Source organism: Salvelinus sp. IW2-2015, linkage group LG35 (assembly GCF_002910315.2).
Source record: "Salvelinus sp. IW2-2015 linkage group LG35, ASM291031v2, whole genome shotgun sequence".
Classification (NCBI taxonomy): Eukaryota; Metazoa; Chordata; class Actinopteri; order Salmoniformes; family Salmonidae; genus Salvelinus; species Salvelinus sp. IW2-2015.
In genome coordinates, this window is record NC_036874.1 from 18,775,552 (window position 1) to 18,802,661 (window position 27,110).

Below are 27,110 nucleotides of genomic sequence, written 5' to 3' on the forward strand. Positions count from 1 at the left end.
TAACCTATCCTTTCTCTCCCCCTTCTCCCCTTTCTCCTTCTCCCTTCTCATTTCTCCTTCTCCCCTTTCCCCTGGAAGAGCCCAGCCCTGTTACATGTGTGTTGGGTTTGGGTATAAGAGCAGTGCACAGCCTGATCTCTGACGGCTGACTGCCTGGGAATCAGTCACAGGAGATTAATGAGACGGCCTCCATAAACCACACCGTCCCGCAGACAGGTCGGCCATTTTTCACACTGACAGATCGAGGCTTGGCATTTTTGGCATATTTTATGTTAACACTTAACTCTCCCCGGTGACGCATCCCCTCCAGCGTCTAAGAGACCAAGGCTATTCAGTGTCGTCCAGAACAGACATTAACGTCATAGCCACCACCAACTCCCCTGTCCATGTCAACGACCCTGTGACCTGACCTTAGCGCTACAATGGAAGCCCTGTGTGTTCATGCAGCGGGACACTACAGGGTTAGAATTACTGGGCCTCTTGAAGATTCTCTCTGTTTTCCCTCTCTCTCTCTGTTTTCCCTCTCTCTCTCTCTTTCTCTCTCTCTCTCTCTCTACAGTGCGAACAACAGAACAAGGTGAGGATGAGGAGAGATAGTGTACTCGATAAGCGGTGGAGGAGAGGAGATGGTGGGATATGTCCCTGCCAGTTTCTAACCTTCATACTCTCCTTCATGGCATGCTCCCTGCAGCTCTTCCTGACGTCTTAGCCCGCACTCTCTGCATCCTTGCCTGCTTTGAAGTCCTGGGGGCGGGGGAGGCACTGTCACTCACATGTCAGCCAGTGAAGTGGAGAGCCAAGGCTTTCTGATGGATGAATGCTTGGTGGGTATTTATTTAGATATCTGTGGAGCGGGGCCCAGTGGAGCGCCTACTAGAGGAGCTCATCTGTGGAGCCCAGTCAGGTCGAAAATGTGCTAGAGTCACGTCCTGAAACACATCGTGAAATCGTGATTAACACGATTCCTCTGTCTCCAAATAAGCCCCTCTCATGGTTTTCCAATAAATGTGATGGCTCAATAACGGGAGAGCAGAGGTTCTGGGTTGAGAACGTCCAAAACAGAGCATGATTGACAGGATTCCATTTTTGGGTTGAGTTGTTCACACATTTCGACAAACCCGATCACATGGCAAAGGCTGTTCACGAGAACACTAAACCCATGCTCTTAGCACCATATACTTTTAAACATTATTATGTTTTTTGGTATGTTCTATCTGGCCTTTAGATTCTATGGGGTTTTATCTTGCTTATGGAAAAAGGTTGTGACTGTTCTAATGCAGTGGTCAGCTCCCATACTGATCCCAGCAGGTCATAGATCCCACTGTATATCCATCTCAAAATTAGCACATTTCTGAAATCTCCTTATGACTGTCGATGTTCCTGGGCGTGGGGAAAGGAGGTTTTGAGCAATGGGGGTGGCGCCTATTAACGGCCCTCGGGTTGAGGAATCTGTGGGAATGTGTATATGGTTTCTGTGTCCGATTTGTCTCCTGGAGAGCGCTTGGCTCGACGTGAAAGGTGCCGGGTTACTAAAGAGGCTCATTAGGGCCGAGAAGACCAGCGGACAGGTCTCAGGACAGCAGTGAGCAATGGGGGTCCAGGGGGGGTCGGAAGGGGGTCATTAGGGGTTGGCGGGAGTCTGGGAGAGCGTGAAACTCAGGACACATGGCCGTCCGCACGATAACATGCAGGAGAAAGAATGGCAAGGCTGGGGATAACGTGCGCGTTCTAGATACATCACATACTGAACCTGTGTTTCTGTCTCTGTCTTGAATATCTCTGACCTTTTCAACTGAATTTGTCTAGGCTGACTCTTTCTCTAAATTCTCTCTCTTTAGGCCTCTCTTTCGATCTCTCTCGTTCTCACTTTTTTCCCCCCTCGCGGTCTCTCTCCCCCTGCACTGTAAACAGCTATACAACTGAGACAATGTCTTATGAGAGCAATAAATATATATGTGTGTTTCCAGATGTACAGGAGAGAAACGGAGAAAGAGAACGTAGGTATGCAATTGCACGGTTTTGTCTTTCAACAGGAAATGAGCAAAGCAAATCGTCCCATCAGTCCATAGGAGCGGGTGAATTTCATGTGTTTGATCCAGTCACTGGGTCTAATCATTACAGTGGAGGAAACACGGAGGACAACATACAGTACATCTTCAGTCTGCCGCACATGGCATTGTTATTACATGGACTTGAACTGTGGACATGATTGGATTTCATTGGAAAAACAACACATACATAGACAACTTAGTAGAGCTACTGTGGTTGATGTTTGAGTAGCTTGAGACTACCTTAGATAAGTACCGTATAAATAAGTATTGAGGGGCGGCACTTCATTTTACAGACAAAAATAAATACCTCTTTAAATTATTTCTCCTGTGAACTCCTGGACTAACAGATTCCAGGCACTCTGCAGGTATTTTTTTCTAACCCAGCGCCGTATTGGTCTAATGGATATTACTTCAAACACATACCACATGCTCTTTATATCCAGGACGGTTATGCTTCCAAAAAAACAAAATGCATGCAAACCTGCTCCGCGTAAAAAAGCCAATGGTTAATTTGTTTACTTTCAACAGCTCCACTTCTCTTTCATGTGATCTCTGTTGGGGAGCTACTGGCACCTGCCAGGGACTTTTGGGAGGCATTGGGTCAGCACCACTCACAGGTCTGGAACTGAACAGAGCTTCAGGTCCAGCAATCACTCCCATGTGGGCGAACCGAGCCCATGAAGGGCTGGACTGCTATGAAGTAACACAAAGGGCTGAGTCAGTCGGGTATTGTGATTCTGAATATCCACAGGGATAAGTGCTATCTCTGAAACCCATTCTATTGGGGGCAGTGACTTGTCCACTTCACATATAGATGAATCAACAACATGTACAGTATACGACCTCTGTTAGCATCGATCCCTGCACGTCAACAGACATTAATCCTCAAGTAATACAGTACATGCTTTGTATATGATATGTGTATCTGACTCATGACACACCCAACCATGTACAGGAAAAACACACTCAAATGGATGCATTCTTTCGGCTCCTCTTGGCTCTGCAGTCAACACAGTGCATTTTGCGTATGCTGTCTCCTTAGTCGTTCCCCTGTGTGTATTTGACTTACGACACCTCAACCATATACTGTATACTGAACAAAAATATAATTGCAACATGTAAAGTGTTGGTCCAATGTTTCATGAGCTGAAATAAAAGATCCCAGAAATGTTCCAGATGAACAAACATCCCTGTTAGTGTGCATTTCTCATTTGCCAAGATAATCCATCCACCTGACAGGTGTGGCATATCTTCTTTACCTGCGCGATAATCTGAGACCAGCCACCCGGACAGTTGATGAAACTGTGGGTTTGCACAACCGAAGAACTTCTGCACAAACTGTCAGAAACCATCTTAAGGGAAGCTCATCTGCTCGTCATCCTCACCATGGACTTAACCTGACTGCAATGCGGCGGCGTAACTGACTTCAATGGCCGCTGGCACGCTGGAGAAGTGTGCTCTTCGTAGATGAATCGCGGGTTTCAACAGCACTGGGCAGATGGCAGACATTGTGTATTGCAATGTGTGAGTGAGCGGTTTGCTGGTGTCAACGTTGTAACAGAGTGCCTCATGGTGGCGGTGGGGTTATGTTATGGGCAGTCATAAGCTACAGGCAACGAACCCAATTGCATTTTATCGATGGCAATTTGAATGCACAGAGATACCGTGACGAGATCCTGAGGCCCATTGTCGTGCCATTCATCCGCCGCCATCACCTCATTTTTCCGCATGATAATGCACGGCCCAATGTCACAAGGATTTGTACACAATCACAGGAAGCTGAAAATGTCTAAATTCTTCCATGGCCTGCATACTCACCAGAGATGTCACCCTTTGAGCATGTTTAGGATGCTCTTGATCGATGTGTACGATAGCGTGTTCCAGTTCCCGACAATATCCAGCAACTTCGCACAGCCATTGAAGAGGAGTGGGACAACATTCCACAGACCACAATCAACAGTCTGATCAACTCTATTTGAAGGAGACGTGTTGCACTGCATGAGGCCAGTTGCGTGTATTCATGGATGCCAAGGAAAACTAGGCCAAGAAAAAAATTTAAAATATATTTTGTCTCTCTGTGTTTCATAAATGTCCTTTCATTCGCAAGGCTGAGGGTATCTCACCGGAGAAAGCATCCTAGCGAACGAAACCATGCCGCTCTGTGTCAGTATGTGTAGTATATCTATCTGAGGCGGTCTGGTCAGAAAGAGTATGGTATTGTTGCTTCCCGTAGCATTGAATGCAAGGGAAGCCAGCGAGCATTTGGCCTCCGTTAATAAAATAGTAATAGCCAATCTGCGTAGAGTTAAACTGAGTGAGCTCAGGTGTGAATTTTCCTGGCGCACCCAAAAAAAGTGTCAAGGGAAGCCAGTTTGGATTTGGCTTCAGACCATACACATCACAAGCCAAATGTCATTAAATAAACTTGAATTGTTGCATCTCGTTGTGTTGTTGTCTTCCGGTGGTTAGCTAGCTAGTTAAAATTGTCCCTTTCTTAAATTAGCCATGGATGGACATGACGATTTGGACTTGTGGTTTTACTTACAGTAATTCTCCGTACCGGCCAATGATTATAACGGCGATTCTGATCCAACCATAAATTCATACATTGTGTTCCTGGCTTGAGAGGATGTAAGTTCAACATGTAGCTAGATGTAGTATGCTAATGTTAACCAACTGGCCAGGCACATCATTGCCAGTGAAAGGAAGTTAGGCTAGCGAGCAAGTATTTTAGCCAGGTATTCAAGGACAACAAATATTAAAGTGTGTACTGTATGACAGAGTCATAGACCGTTTTGGCAACATGAAAGAGAGGAAGATGGCATTTGCGTTTCTCTCACACACACACATACACACAGAAATCAGTACCATGGACAGCCACATCATATTTAGCTTACGTTGATTGGAGTAAATCGTTTTTGGTATCTTTCAGTTGTCACTGTATTAGTCTAAGTGGTGATTAGTTGATGTTGAAAAGTTGAAGTTGAAATGGTGCTGGAATAGTGTAGGCGGCTCATGTTTTCAATTTTTTATTATCATTTTTTTTATATACCTCGTTTTCTCCCCAATTGGTAGTTACAGTCTTGTCTCATCGTTGCAACTCCCATATGGACTCGGGAGAGTCGAAGGTCGAGAGCTGTGCGTCCTCTAAAACACAACCAAACCTGCTTCTTGACACAATGCCCACTTAACCCAGAAGCCAGCCGCAGTCAGAGGAAACACTGTGCACCTGGCAACCATGTCAGTGTGCACTGCACCTGGCCAGCCACAGGTGCGCGATGGTACAAGGACATCCCTGCCTGCCAAACCCTTCCCTAACCCGGACAACGCTGGGCCAATTGTGCGCCGCCCCATGGGTCTCCCGGCTGCCTCAGAGCCTGAACTCAAACCTAGAATCTCTAATGGCATAGCTATTACTGCAATGCAGTGCCTTAGACCACTGCGCCACTCGGGAGGCCTGGCAGCTCATGTTTTCTTTGTGCCTTGCAGTAACTCTGTGGTTCTAAATCAATAGTTATATAGTAGTCCGAAAATGTCAGAAACATTACCTTGCTTGTTACATGCAATATGTTTTGTGGACTTGCGGACAGATGTTGCTCTGCGGTTTTGTAATGAAACAAATACGTGGTTGAACTTATTCTGCCACTGTGTCTTCTTATTTTCTCGGCCTTAGGCCTGTATATCACAGTGTCCAGCCATATGAACTAGCAGGTTATAGAGCAAACAACGCAATTATAACAACACATAGGTTTTAATAATGCATTTTTTCCTGGATTGGCTTCCCCGGTGGTTTTACCCACGCAACGCTACTGCATGGGGCAAATTGTGGTCACACCAGATACTGGCTGGTTTTCTGATCCACGCCCCTACCTTTTTTTAAAGGTATCTGTGACCAACAGATGCATATCTGTATTCCTAGTCTATTAGGGTCTAAGGAATGTATTTCAATTGACTGATTTCTTTATATGAACTTTATATGAATTTTTTTTGCATGTTGCGTTTATATTTTTGTTCAGTATTCATAAAAACACACTCACATACAGATGCATGCACACACATACATGAACCATTTAGACCCGATGATTCGTTGCGGTATTGTATTCATTGTCATGTTTTGCCAGTGTCTTCCAGCAAACCCAAACAGATCCGAGAGGGCCAGTAGTTCAGAAGAACATGAAACCGGGACATCCGGGTTGGTGATTGATGCTCCTCGTCTCCCCATCCCTGGCGAGTGGAACATCTGAACTCGATCAGAGAGGGTGTACGCTTGCGCCTCGCACGGAGGCCCGTCTGAACCAGCCGCACAGAGGGGACACCAGATCCTCCGGGTCCAGAGCAGGATGACTCACGCCGGGTTATATATTGGTTCCGGCGGGGCCTCCCATTTTGGTTCACAACTCCTGAGAGGATGGCCTCAAACAACCACTATGAGGCTAGATTTCACATGTGCGTGTTAACTTCTGTTACTTCTACCTAGAGGGAAGGAAGGAGGAAGAGAGATTAGCAGGTGTTACATAAAAAAAAGAGGACGGAGAGCCCCCTCACAACATGAGACAGTGACAATGAACTAGGTCAAACCGAATGACCTGTTTTCTTTAAAGGGAATAAAAGGAAAAAGAGTGGAAATGGCTGTGTATCCATCCAGAATACTGCATTGAGTCATATTTCATAAATATGACAAAAAAATGATCTCTGAACATCTACTTTGAACTGTAACTTAGACGGTTCATGGAGAGTGTATTGGGTTTTCCATAATATTGTCCTTCGTGAGAGACCACTGGTCCAAATCAAATCAAGTGATGCATGGACCGGTGAATCCATTCCAACAGCCAGTATAACGATACAGTGATCCTTTATCCATCCTAATACTGCCAGTTAGCCTGGTTAACAGTGTTGATGTAACATCAAATGAGTCATTACCATGCAATGCAACACCAATCAAACAATCATATTCACACCGGCCCGGGCATACTTGTAAACTGACACTGGCTGTCTCCATAGACACATTTGTTCTAAGTGATGATCGCTTAGCACTCATGGTTCCCACCGTCATCTTAAGATCACATAACAAACTGTGAACTGTTCCGGCTGAGAGTGGAGAGTTCAGCTTCTCCATACATTCTCTGTTTTCCTTTAGCTTCGGCTTTACTGCCTCGCCTTTAACACTTTAGGATTTATGGAGGGGCCATTCTTACATCCACCAGGGGTTTATGAACCCAGTAAACTGTTATTGTATGCAGTCTTCTAAACGGTCAGGCCACAGAACATCCAATCATGGGCTTTTAACAGTCGGTATTGACCTGTTTTTCTGCCTAGGCCTTCTCTCATGGCCTCCAAAACTGAAGAGAGAGGCCCAAACCCTTGATTTGGACGTACCGAGCAGAGCGAGCAGAAGCAATTCTATTCAGTGCTTCTCCGGAGATCTTGGATGTCTACCGTGGTTCTTTAATTGATTCAAGTCTGCTTGAACCAGTGAGGTGATCAAAGCATCAACTCCTCAGTCGCTGGGATGTTTTCACATATCCCGACATGAACCGAAGAACACCCAGGGTCAAATGGTTTTCATGTGGTATTCAGCGAGAAACACAATCATTTCTGATTTCACAGTGTATGATGGAGATGTATTATGAAGGCAACGTAAATATGGATATACTGTACAGCTAGCAATATTATATTGATATACTGTATGGCTAGCAATATGATATTGCTAAACAGGCTTGAGTTCTTTCGCCACTGAATTGAATGACTGCCATGAATCCAATTATCTGTCTGTCTACTGTCTAACAGAATAATAGCAGTGCAATAACAATGTCATAATGATAACCATGTAGGTTTTATCTCAATTATGTTGCTAAGTCAGGATGTCAGTATTAAAACTCAGGTTACATAGGTTTAAGAGGAGATGTAAAAAGAGATGGAGAGTAGAAATGTGTAATTATTCAGGGTAAAAGGCTAACATTAGAAAGAAGCTTATTTCTGTGTGCAAATCTCCCATTGATATAAATGCATGATATATGCTACAGTGCGCGTTAACGTGCATGTCTCTGTACTTGCTATAACTCCACTGGCCTGTTTCCTTTGTTTATGTTCATTGTTGTCAAAGAGAATTGTCGGGTAAATCCACTTTGAGTGATGATTCAGACCAATGACTCTAACTTTGAGGCTATTCCTCATAAATGACGTAGAACTGATGTGAGACGAGGCACAATATTGGTTAGTTACTTGGCTTGATGACAGAAACGTTTAGCTTCTGAACACTGACACGTCTATGCGTCGGTTCACCATAATCCATCTGTGAACATCCATGCCTTTCAGTGAAAACAAATGACAACAGGAAGTCAACCTTGAATATTGTCTTCTTAGGGGAAATCTCTGGGTTATTTCCATCACTTGGAATAGCATCTTGTGCGTCATCTGACACTGGGTGCCCTTCCCCATTTAGCTGTGTATCCTGTCGGCCATCTATGTTGGCCATCAGGCTGATGGTCATCCTTCCGCCCGTTAAACAATTCCACTCTGAGGGTTCAATGCACGCTACACACCACTCCACGCCATCTCCACTGCAGCAGAGCCTCTCTCTCTCTGTCGCTCCCATGGAGGTATGAATGGACTGAGCGCACAGAGACTCCATGCTTACTGGAGGGGCTGTCTGAGTTTTCATCTAATCAGAAGGATATTGACCAAGTCACTCATCAGATAAGGCTCTCCAGGCCCAGGATTGAAAATAGAAAAAGTATGTCTGGCTGGGGTGGTTAAGAATAGATTAATAGATTTTGTAAGGGTTTCTTCGTCACATTGGCTGTTGTTAGTGGTGAGGATTTATTATGTGTTGGCTTCGTGTTTAAATCCAAACACTTGGCCTTTTCATTGAGCCGTGCCCTCATATCCATAAAGTCACGTGAAGTTGCCAAAGACAGGTTGGGGATGAGCTGATCGCTGAGTGATTATTTTGAGACCCTCTCTGATCCTGGGCTTTGTCCATCTTTAGCCTCAGTCGTTTAATTAACAGGATCAATATTATTTTGACAAATAGTCATGGAAATGGTCATGTGGGCCTAATTTGGTTCTTATATGATGGGTTTAATAGACATTAAAGACAGAGAAAGACTAATGTTCAAAATAATGTAAAACACTCTACTTGACTAATATAAGAGAGACAGGATTTTAGATAAAGGGAAATATATTGTGTCTTCCTAAAGTCCATATTGTGTTACTTTTAACGTAACCTCGGTTCCAGGTTTACTCACATCTCAGTTTGGTACATTTGGAGAACCAAATTCTCAAAAAAGGGGAGAAAAGTTGACACTTACAACCAATCAAATATTTTGTATAGGTGGCGCTCCAAAGAAGAGTTGGAATTTTGAAACTACTGCTATACACTAAACACTAGGAACACCTGCTCTTTCCATTCCCTAGACTGACCAGGTGAATCCAGGTGAAAGATATGATCCCATATTGATGTAACTTATTAAATCCACTTCAACCCTTGTAGATTAAGGGGAGGCGACAGGTTAAATAATGATTTTTATGGATTGTGCATGTGTGCCATTCAGAGAGTGAATGGACAAGACAAAAGATTTAAGTTCCTTAGAAGGGGTATGGTAGTAAGTGCCAGGCGCACTGGTTTGAAAGTGTCAAGAACTGCAACGCTGCTGGATTTTTCATGCTCAACAGTTTCCCGTGTGTATCAAGACATGTTCACCACCCAAAGTACATCCAGCCAACTTGACACAACTGTGGGAAGCATTGGAGTCAACATGGGCAAGCATCCCTGTGGAAGGCTTGACACATTGTAGAGTTCATGCCCCAACATTTACATTTAAGTCATTTAGCAGACGCTCTTATCCAGAGCGACTTACAAATTGGTGCATTCACCTTATGACATCCAACGAATTAAGGCTGTTCTAAGGGGAAAAAGGGGTGCAACTCAATATTAGGAAGGTGTTCCTAATGTTTTGTACAGTCAATGTATATTCGTTGGTGGCAATAAAGTCACAATAAAGTATTTATAAAACCTTTCTAACAATCCAGTTCAATTGCTAGCTAGCCATAGCTACCATATGGTTGGACCCAGTTTCAGTGGATTCAGAAAGTATTCATACCCCTTGACTTATTCCACATTTATATTTTTTTGTCACTGGCCTACCCACAATACCCCATTAAGTCAAAGTGAAATCATGTTTTTTTTTTTGTTTTTTCAAATGATTTAGAAATGAAAGGCTGAAATGTCTTGAGTCTATAAATATTCAACCCCTTTATTATGGCAAGCCTAAATAAGTTCACGAGTAAACCTTTCACGAGTAAACCTTTGCATAACAATTCACGTTGCATGGCCTCACTTTGTGTTCAATAATAGAGTTTAACATGATTTTTTCATGACTACCTCATTTCTCTACCCTACACATACAATTATCTGTAAGGTCCCTCAGTCGAGCTGTGAATTTCAAACACAGATTCTCACAGAAGGGCACATATTGGTAGAAAAAAGCAGACATTTAATATCTCTTTGAGCACGGTGAAGTTATTAATTACACTTTGGATGGTGTATCAGTACACCCAGTCACTACAAAGATACAGGCGTCCTTCCTAACTAAGTTGCCGGAAAGGAAGGAAACCGCTCAGGGATTTCACCATGAGGCCAATGGTGACTTTAAAAACAAGAGTAAATACTATAGGACTGCTTGGTATTCTGAAGAGTAGACCCCTTCATCAGTAATATGGCTAACTGTCTCACCTCCTATGGTTCTCATCCCAGATACATGGACACAGACAGACATTGCATGGCTGTTCATGGTCCCTGGAAACAGTGCTGCCAGGGTCACGAAACACTCTGACAAATATATTCCCATGTGCTCCTTCCAAGGCAATGAATCAATCAAGCTTACATGCAATAAAAGCAAAAAGGGGGTATGATTATTATTGCAATAAATACCACGTTGTAACAGAGCCAAGTTTTTTGTTGTTTTTTTCTCTGCTGCTGTTTTTATTGCTGGTTACAGATGAGCGTTTTATGGTCCCATGGGCCCCTAGCGCACGGGATGGAGCAGTAATGGGGCCCCAGCATTCCCGTAAGGCTGCGTTTTGAAACAGGCGGACATTGTAATTACGGCTGTCAGAGTGCGATGACACATCGTTGGCGATGGGTATATCTTCATGTGGCCTGAGAGTTAGAGCCTCTCCAGGAAGCCGGAGGCCTGCCAGACAGATGACCGTAAGAGGGGCGGCGTGGTGTGGATGCCTCTGGAGACAAGCTCACACGACCCTTGCCCAGTGGCCAGAGAAAACCATCCTTCATGGGTTTTTAAATTCTAAAATAACAAAGAGGGAACAATGCAGGCGCCGGCGGCCGCGGCATAAACTAATCTGGACACACCTAGAACAGCATTTTTCAGACAACTGAGCACCCTGTACTGAAAATATTGCAACTGTAACTATGTGCTGTTTGGATTGTAAAAGAGTGGGGCAGAAAAATTAACAGAACATTGTTTGAGAGTTATGGGGTGAATTTTTGGGCCCCGACCGAGAAGAACCCTTGTGTATCCTGTAAGGTGTGAGGTCATTCAGTCAGTCAGAGGCTGGGAGCTGTAAGGCTGCTCATGGCCGTCTCTCTGTGGGTGGTGCAGGCAGAGTGAAGGGGAGTGCGGGGGCCAAGTTATTAACTGTCATAGTCGTGCCCACATATTGGATTTCGCTGCAATAATATTTTACTTTCCTGGTGACTCCTCCTGCCCGAACCAAGATTCTGTACAGACGGTTCATTGGGCCCAGAAGCCCAGAGAAACAGCATGTGAAAATGGAGAATAGGACGCAACCGTCTCAACAGTGTTTAAGAAAGTATGACAATCCCCTTGGGCATTACTCCTGCTTCCCCTCTACGTCTACCATCTCTCATTAGGCTAAGAGGTCTGACGTACAGCACAGCTAACAGTGTGCCAGTTGGAATATATCCTCACGTAACCCATACTGTGAGTTCACAAAGACTCGTATTTGGATACAGCCTAGGAAACCTACTTTAGTTGATATTGAGGGACGTTACTGAAGAATAATCTAAATACGGTGTCTTCATAATGTCTCATTTATTCAATTGAATATGGTTTTCAAAGAAATAGGGATGTGTAGGCCAACTCTTGGGTACTGTCTCTCAAATAAACTTTGCTGAAGTGAATGTCCTCCTTTTCTGCTTGTCTAAAAGACGTGCATGAGGAGAATCCAGTGGAGGTAGGCAGGATGACACCAAAGTGTTATCGATGGATCCACTTATACAGTAGCAAAGTCGGGAACTTGGCGGAAGGGGTTGTTTACCATAAGCCTCTTATACAGTAGATGTGATCAGCCAGTCTTAGGTATTCACGTCTCGTCCTACAGCTTTTGAACACTGATTGAATTGGACGTGGCGTCTGGGGGGCGAGCGTGCTCAACCGCCTGTCAATCAGACTCATACAGGAAACTGCACAGCCGATCCCAGACTCACCCTTCCTGTTTCATTTCTCAACAGGTCAGTGTTAAGGGCTTTTCACACTACCGAGCCAGAACCAAGTCAAGCCAAACCAAGCTGTACTGAGCAGTTCTGGTTATTCATCCACCATATTTGCTGGAACTGTGCTTTTAACGACAACGTACAAAATAAATGATCCAATACTAATAGGCATGGTATGGTGTGAAAAGGCTATTGTACACTAGCGAAAGGCTCTGCTGTGTAAAAAACGTTGAAGGAGTGTTTTTCGCACCGATATACAATATATACTGTATGTCAGTCTGGTGTCTGACACAGTGCCAGAGTACAGGAGAAAGAACACAGCAAGCCCTCACCCAGACAGAATAGAAGGGGAATAACGATGACTGACCATGACTATAGCCATAGTTAGCAGTCATAGCATAGCGTTAGCGAGACCCCACGGTAATATTCCTGCAGAGGAGCTGTCCATTTAAACTGAGTCCAGAAGCCAAATAAACACAAAACACCATCAAGGTCAGGGTGCCACAATCCACTTAAGCACATTGCTGTTTGGGAAGTGCGAGATGTTGAAACAGATGTTTTTCATATTGCCGTTTGCGGCCGTCGAACTGATGAGCGTTCTGTTACGTCAAGCACAGCGAGCTCTGCTGCTGAATTTATTTCTCCCTAATTACACACAACCTCTCTCCCGGCGTCCACTTACACGGGCGTCTCAGAGGATCCACTCCAGAGCATGGGTGATCAACTCGTCTCCATCCTTTTCAAAGGTGATATTAGTATGTTTCAATGCCCTCGAAAGGTCCATTTAAAATGTAAAAAAACAGCACAACATCATTAGGACGATTTGCATTCAAGTGTTAAGTCGAGAGCAGTTTGTGTTTTTCGAGAGTAAACCTTTCCCACGAGAAACAGACACGTAATCCAAACACAGGAACCCCAAAATAAATAGCCTTTTATGATGAACTTTATTGACCTGAATGAGGTGGGAATATTTTGGAGTTTCCAACCTGCACATCGTCAAAACCCTCAGCGGTTTATTACCAGGTTATTTAATATTATTGTACTGGTACGCCCATACACACCCTAACACCTGGCTCTATAAATAATAATACATCATTTTGGAATTGTTTATGAAGTTATAAGACAGGATATTGTAATGAAAAGATAATAGTTAAGTACCCAACGTTCATTTCGACCTATACTGTATATGCAGTCTAGCAGGAGACATGAAACTGACGTTGCTTTACTCTGAAAAATGGCAGCCAAATTTGTCTTCTCCTGTCCTCTCCTCTGTCACTCTCCCCCTCTCTCCTCCTTGCCTGGGATGGAAATGGACAAGCAGTTAACGATATTAAAGATAGTCCGACGTCGACCGTTTGCATTAGCCCTGGCTGCCTCCATCTCTCTCCATCACATCCTTGTCGTTAGGGAAAGAGGTAGGGTCTATGGTTGATAAAGTCTGTCGTTACTGTCTCACCAGATGGGCCCGAGGGCAACGTGGAGCAGCCTTCTTCTGAAACACCAGGTTCAAATATTACTATCACTCGCCTCAATCAACTTGGAAGGGCAGAGGGTCACGGTGAAAACACACATACACAGACACGCACGCACGTGCGCACGCACCCACACACGTGCTGAATTGTAGAAAGAGTGCCTTTATATCATTCTCAATATTTCTGTATTGACAATTTTACTACTGATGCACATGAAACCAATGGAGAAGAAAAACGGACAAAACCAAGGCTTCCAAATATTACACTACTGTTAAAATAAACCAGACTATTGCTGCAACCAATCACCCTATCAGCAATCTGGTATTTGATGTTGTTAGACATTGTTTTTGTCATGTACGTTCAAGTCTAAGTGACTCATAACTTTCGTGAAGAGCATCCTTAGCATATGGCAGAACTCCTCTCCCTTCCCTCCCCCTCGCCCTTTCACCTCCAGAAAAGGGTTTTACATTCCAGCGAAACGCCAACAGCCCCTAAGCCCACGAGCGCTTCTTATTTTCACTGCAACCTCTGTATGTCTCTTTTATGAGGCTTTAGCCAGAGCAGGCCGACTCCTCGAGTTTAGGAATAGAAAAGGGCTGGTGGCTGCCAAAAACTCTCTGTGGTTGGGAAACAATGGCACGCCCTGTGAGGTTCTCACTGCTCCTCAAACCCCAGACGTCCTCCGAGCAGTAATCCTCTGTTCCTTTTGTTTGTCAAATCACAGTTTCCTCCGCAAATTGTTCGTGTCAGCTTTGGCCCAGGAACACCGAGACGACTTGACCAACATGGTTGCCTCTGATGCCAAAGGGACAGAGAAGAAAGGAGCGGGGAATGGGAGAAATGCTTTAATTGCTGCAGGAATCTAGACAATCTAGTTTGGGAAAATTTGTTTGAGAAATGTGCGGGTAATAAGAGAGAGGCGAGCGGTGCGATCCAGCGGGCTCGGTCCTTGCTGCACTTCCAACGGCAACTTGTGTGGCAGTCCCGACTGACCCCTGGCCATGTAGAGACAGCACTGGAGAATTATGACCAATTATATAAGCGTGTGTGTATGTGTTTGTGTGTATCGGGGAGTGGAGGAAGTCGTTGTGTAGAGGCAGGGTTAATCCCGGGGTAATTGATGTTGACAGATGTGGAACGGGCATGCTCGTCCAAGATGCTAAGAAAAACGATTAAAGAGTGGAGCAAGCAGAGTTCCCATAGACATGAACCCAGTGCACTTTTCCTTAATTAAAATGGGAAGCGTTTTTTGTTCTATACAGTAAATATATAGGAACGAGTGAGATCACACTCTGAGATGACGTAGTCTGCAAGAAGTGGAGTATTGGGTTAATCTTGAAATATAATTTGACAGAATATCAAGGATCCACTTTTTCAATCTCACCGATTCTGGATGAATTATGTGTAAGTTAGAGCTAGAGCACTAGTCTAGGCTGAGTAGGGCTGTGTTATATAGCTTGGGGTTACATTGCAAACTGTGAAAGTGATTACTGTCATGGTTTTGTCCATGTTTCAAATGTCCGCTCGAGTTTTATTCACTGCTCAATATTGGCAGTATACATTTGAATAGAACACAAACTTCTGTCATCAAAAAATACCTTTTCATTCCCTCCTCAGAAATGCATAGCACAGAGACGTTTCTGCCCATTTCATTGAGTTTCTTTGAAGGGATGAGTGAGGAGTGGGGAAAAAAAACGATTAATAGCTCAAGCTTTATCTTGGCAAATCAAATTCAATAAAGCTTAGAGAGAAATTAAAATCCGGCCGGTGTGAGAACTAAGCTTTGCACTTGATTGATATAAGGAGGGAGAGGAGTTCCAAAAGACTTCAGGTGATTCTTTTACAGCCTGATATCTAATGCGAGCTGGAGTTTTTTACGAACATTAGACTGTTGACACAGGACGGCTCATTTCCTAAACGAGAGACTGCCTTACCTGGAGACATCTGACAGAGAGTATGATTTATAATGCTCTGTTCATATAAGGTTTCAGTGTATAAACTACAGGACATTTAACGTGAACACTTCAACCAAGTGTAAAATAGTTGAATGTATTAGAAAAATAGATGTGTTCCAACTAACATCGGGGAGGCTAGTTGCTCGGTTGCACTCTGCTGCCACATTTAGTCATTATTAGCTATTTGGTGTCAAACTTGATATAATGCCTATAGCAGAAAGAGGGACATGACATGCTTCCAGAGGTGACTGATGGAGAGTACTGAGGTGGAGTGTGAAATTAGAAACCAAAATGGAGAACAAGTGCTTCTTGGGAAATGGAACACTTAGAACAGTGTCTGTGGTATAAAACAATTGTTTTACCATGACTCAAATAAGGGGGTTCTTAGATGCCCCACCCTACCTAGACAGACAACAGACAGCGGTCCCACCTTTTGATAGACAGATTACAATTTTATTTCACTGTAAGATTTGACCATTCTTTCTTTGGGTAAGATGACCGCAGTATTGAAAAGTGCCCTCTCATTGGATAGGACTTCTCAGTAAGTATTAGCACATTTTTATTGTGTTCCCGATGGCCAGTACCTGATATTGTGCTTAAATAAAAATAGCCTTGTTTTTCATTCCTTTTAGCATAATTGATAACCCTACAAGTGAGAGCCCTCGTAAGGGTAGGAGACCATAGGGAATGGGGGTGAAGGAGTGGGTTTGGGTATGGTCTGTTGTCGGCAGTGCCAGTCAGGCCGTCAGGCAGAAGAAGCCGATCCCTGAGAGGGAAGATATCACCATAGCCTGGTCGGCTGACAGCTCCATGGCTCCTTATTGAAAAATCAATGTCCATTTGTGCGTCCTGCTCACCTGGCCGCCTGCCAGCTCGCTTGAAGTCACCTAATGTAGCCTGATCCTGTTACCTGATTCCTGATTCGCTGAGCCAAAGTGACTTTGCAGCTGAAGTCATTGTTTTTCCTGGGAGCGACAGACACTAGCTGTGGCTAGCCACCACTCTGTGTTGTTGTGCACAGTCCACACTATAGCAACGTCCCTCCTGACATGTAGATCTGGGGCCTGTTGCACAAAAGTAGAATTAAGACATCCGGGATAAATGACTCAGCTGAGCTCAATGAAGCCAAAACATGTGCGTCCAGGCTTAATTGGTTGCACAAAGACCAAGCCAGGATGAGCAGACACGGATTCATTAAGCCAGGTGAAACCAATCCTGGATAGGTGCGCGCTCACGGCTCACTCAAATAGACCCCGCCACAGATCACAGATTAACTGATTTACCATGGCAACTAGAGCCGCGTACTTTTCCCCGTCGGAAGCACAAATCCTCATGGAGGCATACGAGGAGGTAAAAGATATAATTAAGAAGAAAGTAAACTGCAACCACCGACCACAGTGATAAAGCAAAGAGAAAAAGCGTGGCAAAGTATTGCAGACCGCCTGAATGCGTAAGTAGTGCAACATTACACACTCACCGCTCCGCTGAAACATCACAATTACAATTCAAATATTTAATTCACATCTCCAAAAATGCAGTTGTACTGTAATTATGAAACGGTTAAATTTTTAATTGAAATGCACTGCAGATATGAGTGAAATTGTGTAAAGATAACTCCATCACACTGTATAAAGCTATGATACATTTTTTGATATTTTTACTGAAAACAAAACAAAAATACCAAGTAATTTTTTGCAGTTGACTCCATTAAATGTGTGTGTGTGTGTGTGTGTGTGGTGTGTGTGTGTGTGGTGTTAGATTAAACATGAACGGGCCAAAACGGACATGGCAGCAGGTCAAAATCAAATACAAGAACATTCTGCAGAATGGTATGGTCCCTGACTAATATTTTAACAAAGCACAAGCATATATTGTACCCAGAAGGTGCCTGCTCACACATTGTCTGTACTGTTTTAGCAGTGAAAAAGAATACCCACAGACAAGGCACGGGTGGTGGGTCACCAAAGGCTGACCTTACCCCAGCAGAGGACATGGCCTTGGAGCTAAATAAAGGCAGGCCCGTCTTAGAGGGGATCCCTGGGGGGAAAGAGACGAGCATAGGTTCCTCCCAAGATGGCCACCCGCTTCATTCAAGGTATGTCCTTCCATCTCTACATGGGATACAACCACATTCATATTGAATCAATTTGGACTGTCTGACTTTGGTTTACCTATTGCCTTGCAGTGTCTGGCAGCACTGTGTTCCTGTTGAAGCCACCAGCACAAGCACCAGACGATGCTGATCCAGTGAGTACTCCATCAAAGGCATACTGTAGGCCTGGCATGTCTTGTCTATAGCTTCAATATGAATCCGATTAAATGTGATAGGGTGAAGGCCCCAGTGCAGCAGCAACAGCACATGATGGAGACGATGATGAGGAGGAGACCATCTCTTCTGGATTCCAGAAGGCATGAGGTATCATGTTAAGACTGTGAAAGTACTATTTACTCTACAATGGTGAGGAGTCCTCATCAAAATCAAAAAATCTAATTTCTTTTACAGGACCCAGATGCTATACAGTGGGAAAACCAGCCTGGCAACATAGGCGTATTAATAAAAAGGACACCACATCCTGCCAAATTCCAGCTGCCGCTAATTGTATTGTGTTCACAGAGCTCACAAGCTATCAGAAAGTTGTATGGCAACCACCTCCGGCGCCAAATAGAACTGGCAGACATAGACATTCAGTACAAGAAGAAAAAAGATGGAAAATCTTGCACTGAGTCCGAAATAAAAAAGAGGACAATTAGGAAACTGGACCTTGAAATAAAAAAAACTTGAGAGGGAGGTGAGATATGCCTTCAATGTACACGTATGCTAAATGTAACACAAATGTATTAATCATTATTTTTCTTTCCTCCCCAGCTCTAAGAAGATGACACAGCTCAAAATAAAAATTGGTATATTCTCGTAAAGTCAAGTGAGCCATGACATATGAGCTCTTATTGTGAGCCACACAAGACGGTGGCATCTTTCTAAGGTTTTTTATTTTTCCCAGCAATCAGTACAACCAAATCATCGTTATAAGGCATCGCCCTCTTTTGCGCCACCCCCCAGCACCAGGTGTGTGCCACTAGCCTATTATGAAGGCCCAAAATTTGTGTGTTCCTTTCTGCTCTGACAATGGCATGCCCATTCGTGCGAGATGTGTGGATGAAGAAGCACTGTGCTGAGGGAGAGCCTTCAGGCGAGAAAAGGGTCTTCAGGACCGGTTTGGACCCACTGGCCTTCCTGATGACATCTATATGAAAGATATAGGTTTTTGCAGATGGGCATCAGGTATCTAATGAGACTACTGGGTCCCAGGATTAAGCCACCGCACTGCACGGAGCCATGCACTGAGATGTGGAGCAAATGGTTTTTGTGGCCTTGCCGCTTTTTTGCTAGTGGAGCCTTCCTGTACTCAGTGGGGATGCAGAACAGCTGAACAAGGCCACAATTTGCCGCACAATAAGAGAGTGTGTGTCTGGCTATCAAAGCATTAGCAGATGTTCTTCATCTCTTCCCTGCCACAGAAAGACTCTGTGACATCAAAGAGGAGTTCTATAGGATTGCAGGTAAGAGGATGCTACAAAATTACAGGACAACTGTTAACACATAGTAGGATACTCATTACTTGTGTGACAGGTTTCCCCAATGTCATTGGTCGCAGTGGACTGCACACACATAAGGATAAAAGCCCCCTCAGGGCCCATGAGGCCGATTTTGTGAATAGGAAATCCTTCACCAGCATTAATGTTCAGGTGAACATAACCTTTTGATATTGTCCATTGACGAACACTCTGCATTGCCAGTGATGTGCATTGATGTGTGTAATATTCCTCATCTTATGATTTCAGATGGTCTGCAATGCTGACTGTGTGATCAGGCCAATGTTGTTGGCAAAATGGCCTGGCTCAGTCCATGACTCCCAGAATCTTTCGGGCCTCTGAAATCTATCAGTGCCTAATCACAAGGTAAGCCACACAACCCCTATTTATAACCATCATGGCTGTGTCAAGAATATCCACTGTGTTTATGAGGTAGTAATGAGAGATTTTGTTTGTTGACAGGTGAATTCTCTGTGTGTGTTGCTTGGGAGACAGGGGGTATGTGCCAGCCTTTTCTCCTGACACCTTTCACAAGACCCCCGAAGCACAGCAGGCCTACAACCATGCCCATGCCAGGACGAGGCCAGAGTTGAAATGACCTTTGGGCCTCCTGAAGGCACGCTTTCACGCCTTCACAAATTAAGGTCAGCCTGTTAGGGCATGTGATATTACTGTGGCTTGTGCTGTCCTCCACAATGTGGCCTGCCTGAGAAGGAGAGGGCCCCCAGAGTGCCACCAGCATGGACTGGGACAATCGGCAATCTTCCCTGATGACGACAGTGGTCGGCTGCGAGGGACCAATATGTGTTGAATTATTTTAGTTAGTATGTGGCTTTCAATTTTGGTTTAAATATGTTCCTGCGGTGGCAGAGGAATTTGGGTTTTTTGGGTTCGTTTTTTGACGGAATTTGGCCTCTTATGATGTTGTGTTGCGGTTAACTGACTGGGTAATACAAGGCTGCAGGGAGGCTACTGCATCCATTCATTTGTCTGTCAGTTGATGTGTATGGATTTGTCCTGCATTTATTTTAGTGTGCAGAACATGCAAGGGTTGTTATATACGACCTTTGAATGTGTATGTATCATTTTTTATAATGATGCTTGGATTCTGTGCTTCCATCTTGTAGAGTCACTTGACTTCAGTTTCGAAAGGAGCTGATTGGTTTACCTGCTTTGTTTTGTCCTATTCAATAAAGGACATAATGTACACATTGTGTTTTAATTCATATGGAATGTGTATTTGTTTATATGACAGAGTACTAGGGCCACACTGAAGAAAAAGATAAAGTCATACATTTATGAGGCTGGTTTCTTCTGCAGAAAAGCTACATATTGTTTTACAGTTTTGATACTTATGAACAATGTGATACTTAATATTCCTGGCACATCAGCATGTCTTTGTTTATGAAACCATACTGAAGTACAATTTTCACAAAATGCCCCCACATCTGTCATTTTAACAACTGTCCTCCTTTAAAACAACTCGTTACAATATTATGACTTGTGTTTTTTCCCCTCTGTGGCCCTAATATTCTATCATTTATATATAGCTCTATAGTCTATGGGAAACTGTAAATTATCTAATGATAGCAAACATCATCTAAAAATCATTTTTTATCCAAAAGTCATTGAAATTAATGATCACAAACGTTAAATAATAACAGTGGTCTAGTTATATGTGATAACAATGTATAGTGAGCAGTGAAATAACTATTTGGTTTCCATTTGGGGTGACTGCTGACTGACATTAGGGATGAGATTAAATAGATCCTGGAATTTAGCCTGGTCTGGAGCAGGCTAGCTCCACAGAATAAATCTCCATGGTAATTTATACCATAAACATATCCTCCTGCCCCTATCCATCTTAGTGCAACCGGATTACGGATCAATTGAGCCAGGATCACCAGATATCCTGGCTAATCCCTTATCCTAGTTTGTGCAACAGGCCCCTGGTGATTAGGATTATCTTGTTGTTGTTGTTGGTTGTTGTTTGTTGTATCATCCTTCAGTAGAGCCCTCATTCCTACTGTGCCGATCCTGTGTCGAAAAAGTATGTTTCTATTTCCAATACTCTAGCACACTTGATTTAACTCACCCGCCGTGCGGGTAGGCAGGACTTGCACTTTTGGGACTGTTCTATTGATTCCATTATGCCAGGAAAGCTACTGAAAATCAAGCACACCTAAAGTATTTCAAAGAAAACCAACGTTTGATGTAGTCATTATTGGTAAATATTCCACGGTGAATTTTGCCTGAGGCAATGGATAGTAAACTCATTATTCGTCATTGGATTACATTTGATGAAGTAGGCTATTATTATCTCATTGTAATAATATCATGTGGATGAACGGATAAACTATGAGCTACAGGAGCACTGCGTGATGCAAGGCGGATGACACATCCAACAATAAAACCTATATCCAAATAACTCAGAATGGGTGATGCTATCCAAGTAGCGATTACAATATCCAGAAATGCAATCCTCTCTGGTTTACAGAAATTGTGTCCTTCCACTCAAATAAATAGATTTATAATAAGAGTTTGGAAGAACTTTTCTGATTTACCTTTAACTGCATGGTGAACTCATCGGGATAAGGGGCGGGGGGGGGGGGGGGGTGAAGGAGTTGGAGGAGGACGGGTTGTGATTGATCATTGGCAGGGGGAGGGGAGGGGGAGTAGGGGTGATTGACGATAGGGTAGCATTATGAGGGACAGAGCTGGGACAGGGTAGGGGATAGAACTGGTGGAATGGCACACCTTAGACCACTCTATGTCCCCTCCATCCCCTTCACTGTAAACTGTGCATTTGTCACGTCCTGACCATAGTGCTTATGTGTTTGCTTGTTTTAGTGTTGGTCAGGCGTGAGCTGGGTGGGCATTCTATGTTGTGTGTCTAGTTTGTCTGTTTCTGTGTTCAGCCTAATATGGTTCTCAATCAGAGGCAGCTGTCAATCGTTGTCCTGATTGAGAATCATATATAGGTGGCTTGTTTGTGTTGGGATTTGTGGGTGGTTGTCTCCTGTGTCAGTGTTTGTGCCACAGGACTGTGACGGTAGTACGTTGTTGGTTTTGTATTTTGTCTAGTTTTCATCATTAAATTATGGAAACTTACCACGCTGCACATTGGTCTCTCCGATCCTTCTCGCCTCTCCTCTTCTGAGGAGGAGGAAGAGCTAGACTGCCGTTACAGCATTGCTAACAATAAGAGCCACGAGCAGCTGCAGGAGGTGTGGTGCCCGTGTGTGTGTGTGTACATGCGCTCTGCACTGATCTTCTGGAGTTGACTAGCATTCATAATTAAGATGACGTAGCCGCTGGTCTGTATGGTACAAGACTCGGAAATGACATACGTTAAACATGTCACAGTCACACAATTTTTTTTTAAAAAACCCCCTCAGAGAGTCCGGTTGGTCCCCTCCTGCCCGGCACAGTCAGACTCTCCCCTGCTGCTTTCCTGCCGGATGCCTCGCGGCGGGAGCGGGCCACTGGGTGTATAATGCAATTTGATTGATTAAAAGAAAACATTAAAGCACTACCTTATTGAATTTGACGGCACTACGGCTCCGATCTCACGGCCACTCTCTTTTATTGGCTGGGATAAAGAGATCACGCTCATCCCCCCCCAGACAAACCTTGGCAGGAGGACGTCCTGCAGGACACAGATTTATTTAGACCCCTCCCCCACCGAATGTCTCCTCGCACCACTCTAACCTTGGGCACTGAGAGAGAGAGAGAGAGAGAAAGAGAGAGAGAGAGTGAGAGAGAGAGAGAGAGAGAGAGAGAGAGAGAGAGAGATTGAGAGAAAGAGAGATTGAGAGAAAGAGAGAGAGAGAAAGAGAGAGCGAGAGAGAGAGAGATCCATTGTTTTAAAAGACTCCAGCGCTAGGTAGGAGAGAAGAGGCGGGAAGATGGAATGAGGGGACAGAGAGAAGGGGAGTGACTCCCTACTGGGTGAAAACTAGGTGTGCTGCAAAACTAGTGGTGCCGCAGAATTTTAGATCCCATCAAGGTGTACCATGGTTTAAGGCTAAAATGTCCCTATTAATGTATTTATTTCAACCTTTTTTTATTATTCAATAGGGTTTATTGAAATATTTTCTTTGTTTTTATAGTTCCTTACTCATGATGGTTAATTTGTGTGTACCCCTTTAAGAGCAGCCCGCGAATCTAGCCACTGTTGTAGTCTAAAGACGTGACAAAGAACGTCTTAATCATCATCAATGGACAGCTCAATGGTTAAATGAAAAGAGAAACTCTAAACAGAGGAAGAGGAAGAGGCACAACTCGGCGGAAAATCCAGCTCCCTCCAGCAGGTGGCGATTTTTCATTGTTTTGCCCAACAAGCAAGGAGTTTGTATGGAGGTCAATGTATGGCATATTTGCTATGTGAAGTTTATTTGATCGAATAGAATTCTCTAAATGCTTAAGTTCTTACGAGTGTTCTGACATAAGCCCCGGCAACTTTGATAAAAAAAACATTTTATATCGGAGTCATCTCGAGATGGCTATGCATATTCCTGGCATGAGGCTAGTAGCATAGCATCTCTCTCCATTGAATACAGGCAGTTGACGTCAACAACCCTCATCGGATATAAAAAAAAAAATGATTACAATAATGAGAGGTATCCACCAATCAAAATAAAGGATAGGTGGGAGCTAGATAGCCCGCCATGCCACTTTGCGGACAACAACTCCCATTGTTAGGGTGGAGAGAGGTGTCTGTCTTGTCAATATATCCATAATCTTTGCTCTAAAGAAGAAGAGTGTGGTATTATGTATTCACAGTGACCCAGCAAAGGTCCACGTTGATCTGAAGTTTCATAAATCAATGTGCTGAGTCAGAATCTTAGTGATAACAATTGGTTATGAATTTCAACAAGAGAAGATAGTTTGATAGATAATTACTTCAAGTTGGACAAGTTATGGTAAGTACTGGGTTGGATGTAAACATTTGATAAACGGTGATGACGTACAGTGACATCATTGTTGAGTTTCAAACATTTATAGTCATTTTATAGGGATCATATTTGGCTGCTTCCCCAGAATCAGATTAACTCATGGATACCATTTTTATGTCTCTATGTCCAGTATGAAGGAAGTTAGAGGTAGTTTTGTGAGCCAACGCTAACTTGCATTAACGCAATGATTGGAGGTCGACAAATCATATAAAATCAAGTTTTATTAGTCACATGCGCAGAATACAACAGGTGAAACCTTACAATGAAATGCTTACTTACGAACCCCTAACCAACAATGCAGTTTAAAAAATACAGATAAGAATAAGAAATAAAAGTAACAAGTAATTGAAGAGCCGTCAGGAAGTCCGGGATCCAGTTGCAGAGGGAGGTGTTTAGTCCCTGGGTCCTTAGCTTATTGATGAGATTTGAGGGCACTATGGTGTTGAACGCTGAGCTGTAGTCAATGAATATCATTCTCAGATAGGTGTTCCTTTTGTCCAGGTGGGAAAGGGCAGTGTGTGTTGCAGTAGAGATTGCATCATCTGTGGATCTGTTGGGGCGGTATGCAAATTGGAGTGGGTCTAGGTTTTCTTGGATAATGGTGTTGATGTGAGCCATGACCAGCCTTTCAAAGCACTTCATGGCTACAGATGTGAGTGCTATGGGTCGGTAGTCATTTAGGCAGGTTACCTTGGTGTTCTAGGGCACAGGGACCATGGTGGTCTGCTTGAAACATGTTGGTATTACAGACTCGGACAGGGAGAGGTTGAAAATGTCAGTGAAGACACTTATTTATTTTGTACCTTTATTTAACTAGGCAAGTCAGTAAAGAACAGATTCTTATTTTCAATGACGGCCTAGGAACAGTGGGTTAACTGCCTAAATGACTACCAACCCGTAGCACTCACATCTGTAGCCATGAAGTGCTTTAACTGCAGAACAACAGATTTTTACGTTGTCAGCTCTGGGATTTAATCTTACAACCTTTCGGTAACTAGTCCAATGCTCTAACCACTAGGCTACCTGCCACACTACTTGCCAGTTGGTCAGTGCATGCTTGCAGGACATTTCCTGGTAATCCGTCTGGCCCAGCGGCCTTGTGAATGTTGACCTGTTTAATGCTCTTACTCAACATGGGGACGGTGCCAGGTTTTCTACAGACATGGCACTTGGCATTCAGGCCAAAGAGTTCAATCTTGGTTTCATCAGACCAGAGAATCTTGGGTGCATTTTGGCAAACTCCAAGCGGGCTGTCATGTGTCTTTTACTGAGGAGTGGCTTCCGTCTGGCACACTCTACCAAAAATACCTAATTGGTGGAGCGCTACAGAGATGGTTGTCCTTCTGGAAGGTTCTCCCATCTCCACAGAGGAACTCTGAGCTCTGTCAGTGGCCATCGGGTTCTTGGTCACCTCCCTGTCCAAGGCCCTTCTCCCTTGATTGCTCAGTTTGGCCGGGCGGCCAGCTCTAGGAAGAGTCTTGGTGGTTCCAAACTTCTTCCATTTAAGAATGATGGGTGCCACTGTGTTCTTGGGGACCTTCAATGTTGCAGAAATGTTTTGGTACCCTTCCCCAGATTAGTACCTCGACACTATCCTGTCTCGGAGCTCTCCGGACAATTCCTTCGACCTCATGGCTTGATTTTTGTTCTGACATGCGTAGTCAACTGTGGGACTTTATGTAGACAGATGTGTGCGTTTCCAAATCATGTCCAATCATTTGAATTTAGCATAGGTAGACACCAATCAAGTTGTAGAAACATTTCAAGGATGATCAATGGAAACAGGATGCACCTGAGCTCATTTTCGAGTCTCATAGCGAAGGGTCTGGATAGCTATGTAAATTAGGTATTTCTGTTTAAAAAATATATACATTTGCAAAAATGTAAGCAAAAAAGTTTTTGCCTTGTCATTATGTGTTATTGTGTGTAGATTGATGTGGAAGAAAATGTATTTAATACCTTTTAGAATATGGCTGTAACGTAACAAAATGTGGAAAAAGGGAAGGGGTCTGAATACTTTCCAAATGTACTGTATTAACCCTAGGTGTAAAATTGTAAATAACGGCTACTTCTCAGAAACTATAAAACTGTCAAGAGGAGTAAAACAAGGTTGTCCACTATCGGCATATCTATTTATTATGGCCATCGAAATTGCAGCTATTAAAATCAGATCCAACAATAATATCAAGGGGCTAGAAATCCAGGGCTTAAAAACAAAGGTGTCATTGTACGCTGATGATTCATGTTTTCTTTAAATCCACAATTCGGATCCCTCCACAGCCTCATAGAGGATCTAGATACTTGTTCTAACCTCTCTGGATTACAACCAAATTACATATTGGATCACAAAAAAATACAACTTTTACAATACCGTGTAGTTTACCAATAAAATGGTCTGACGGTGAAGTGGACATTCTCGGTATTCATATCCCGAATGAAAGAAATGATCTCACTACAAAACATTTTAATAGAAAGTTACTAATAATAGATAAGATCTTGCTACCATGGAAAGACAAATCGTTAGGTATTTGTGTAAAAATCTCCCTGATTAAAATCTCCTCTTTAGTTATATCCCAGTTTACCTATTTGCTTATGGCCCTAACTAC

General features: G+C 43.6%; 2 long non-coding RNA genes across 2 annotated transcripts; both read left to right on the plus strand.

Annotated features, from left to right (window-relative positions):
* The first annotated feature begins 17,010 nt into the window (after positions 1 to 17,010).
* Positions 17,011 to 18,025, plus strand: LOC139023686 (uncharacterized). The gene is made up of 3 exons (XR_011474831.1): positions 17,011 to 17,405; positions 17,714 to 17,784; positions 17,873 to 18,025. It is a non-coding gene; the product is annotated as an uncharacterized lncRNA (long non-coding RNA).
* Positions 18,026 to 18,039: 14 nt separating this feature from the next.
* LOC139023687 (uncharacterized) lies at positions 18,040 to 18,855 on the plus strand. The gene is made up of 3 exons (XR_011474832.1): positions 18,040 to 18,202; positions 18,284 to 18,744; positions 18,822 to 18,855. It is a non-coding gene; the product is annotated as an uncharacterized lncRNA (long non-coding RNA).
* Positions 18,856 to 27,110: the final 8,255 nt, after the last annotated feature.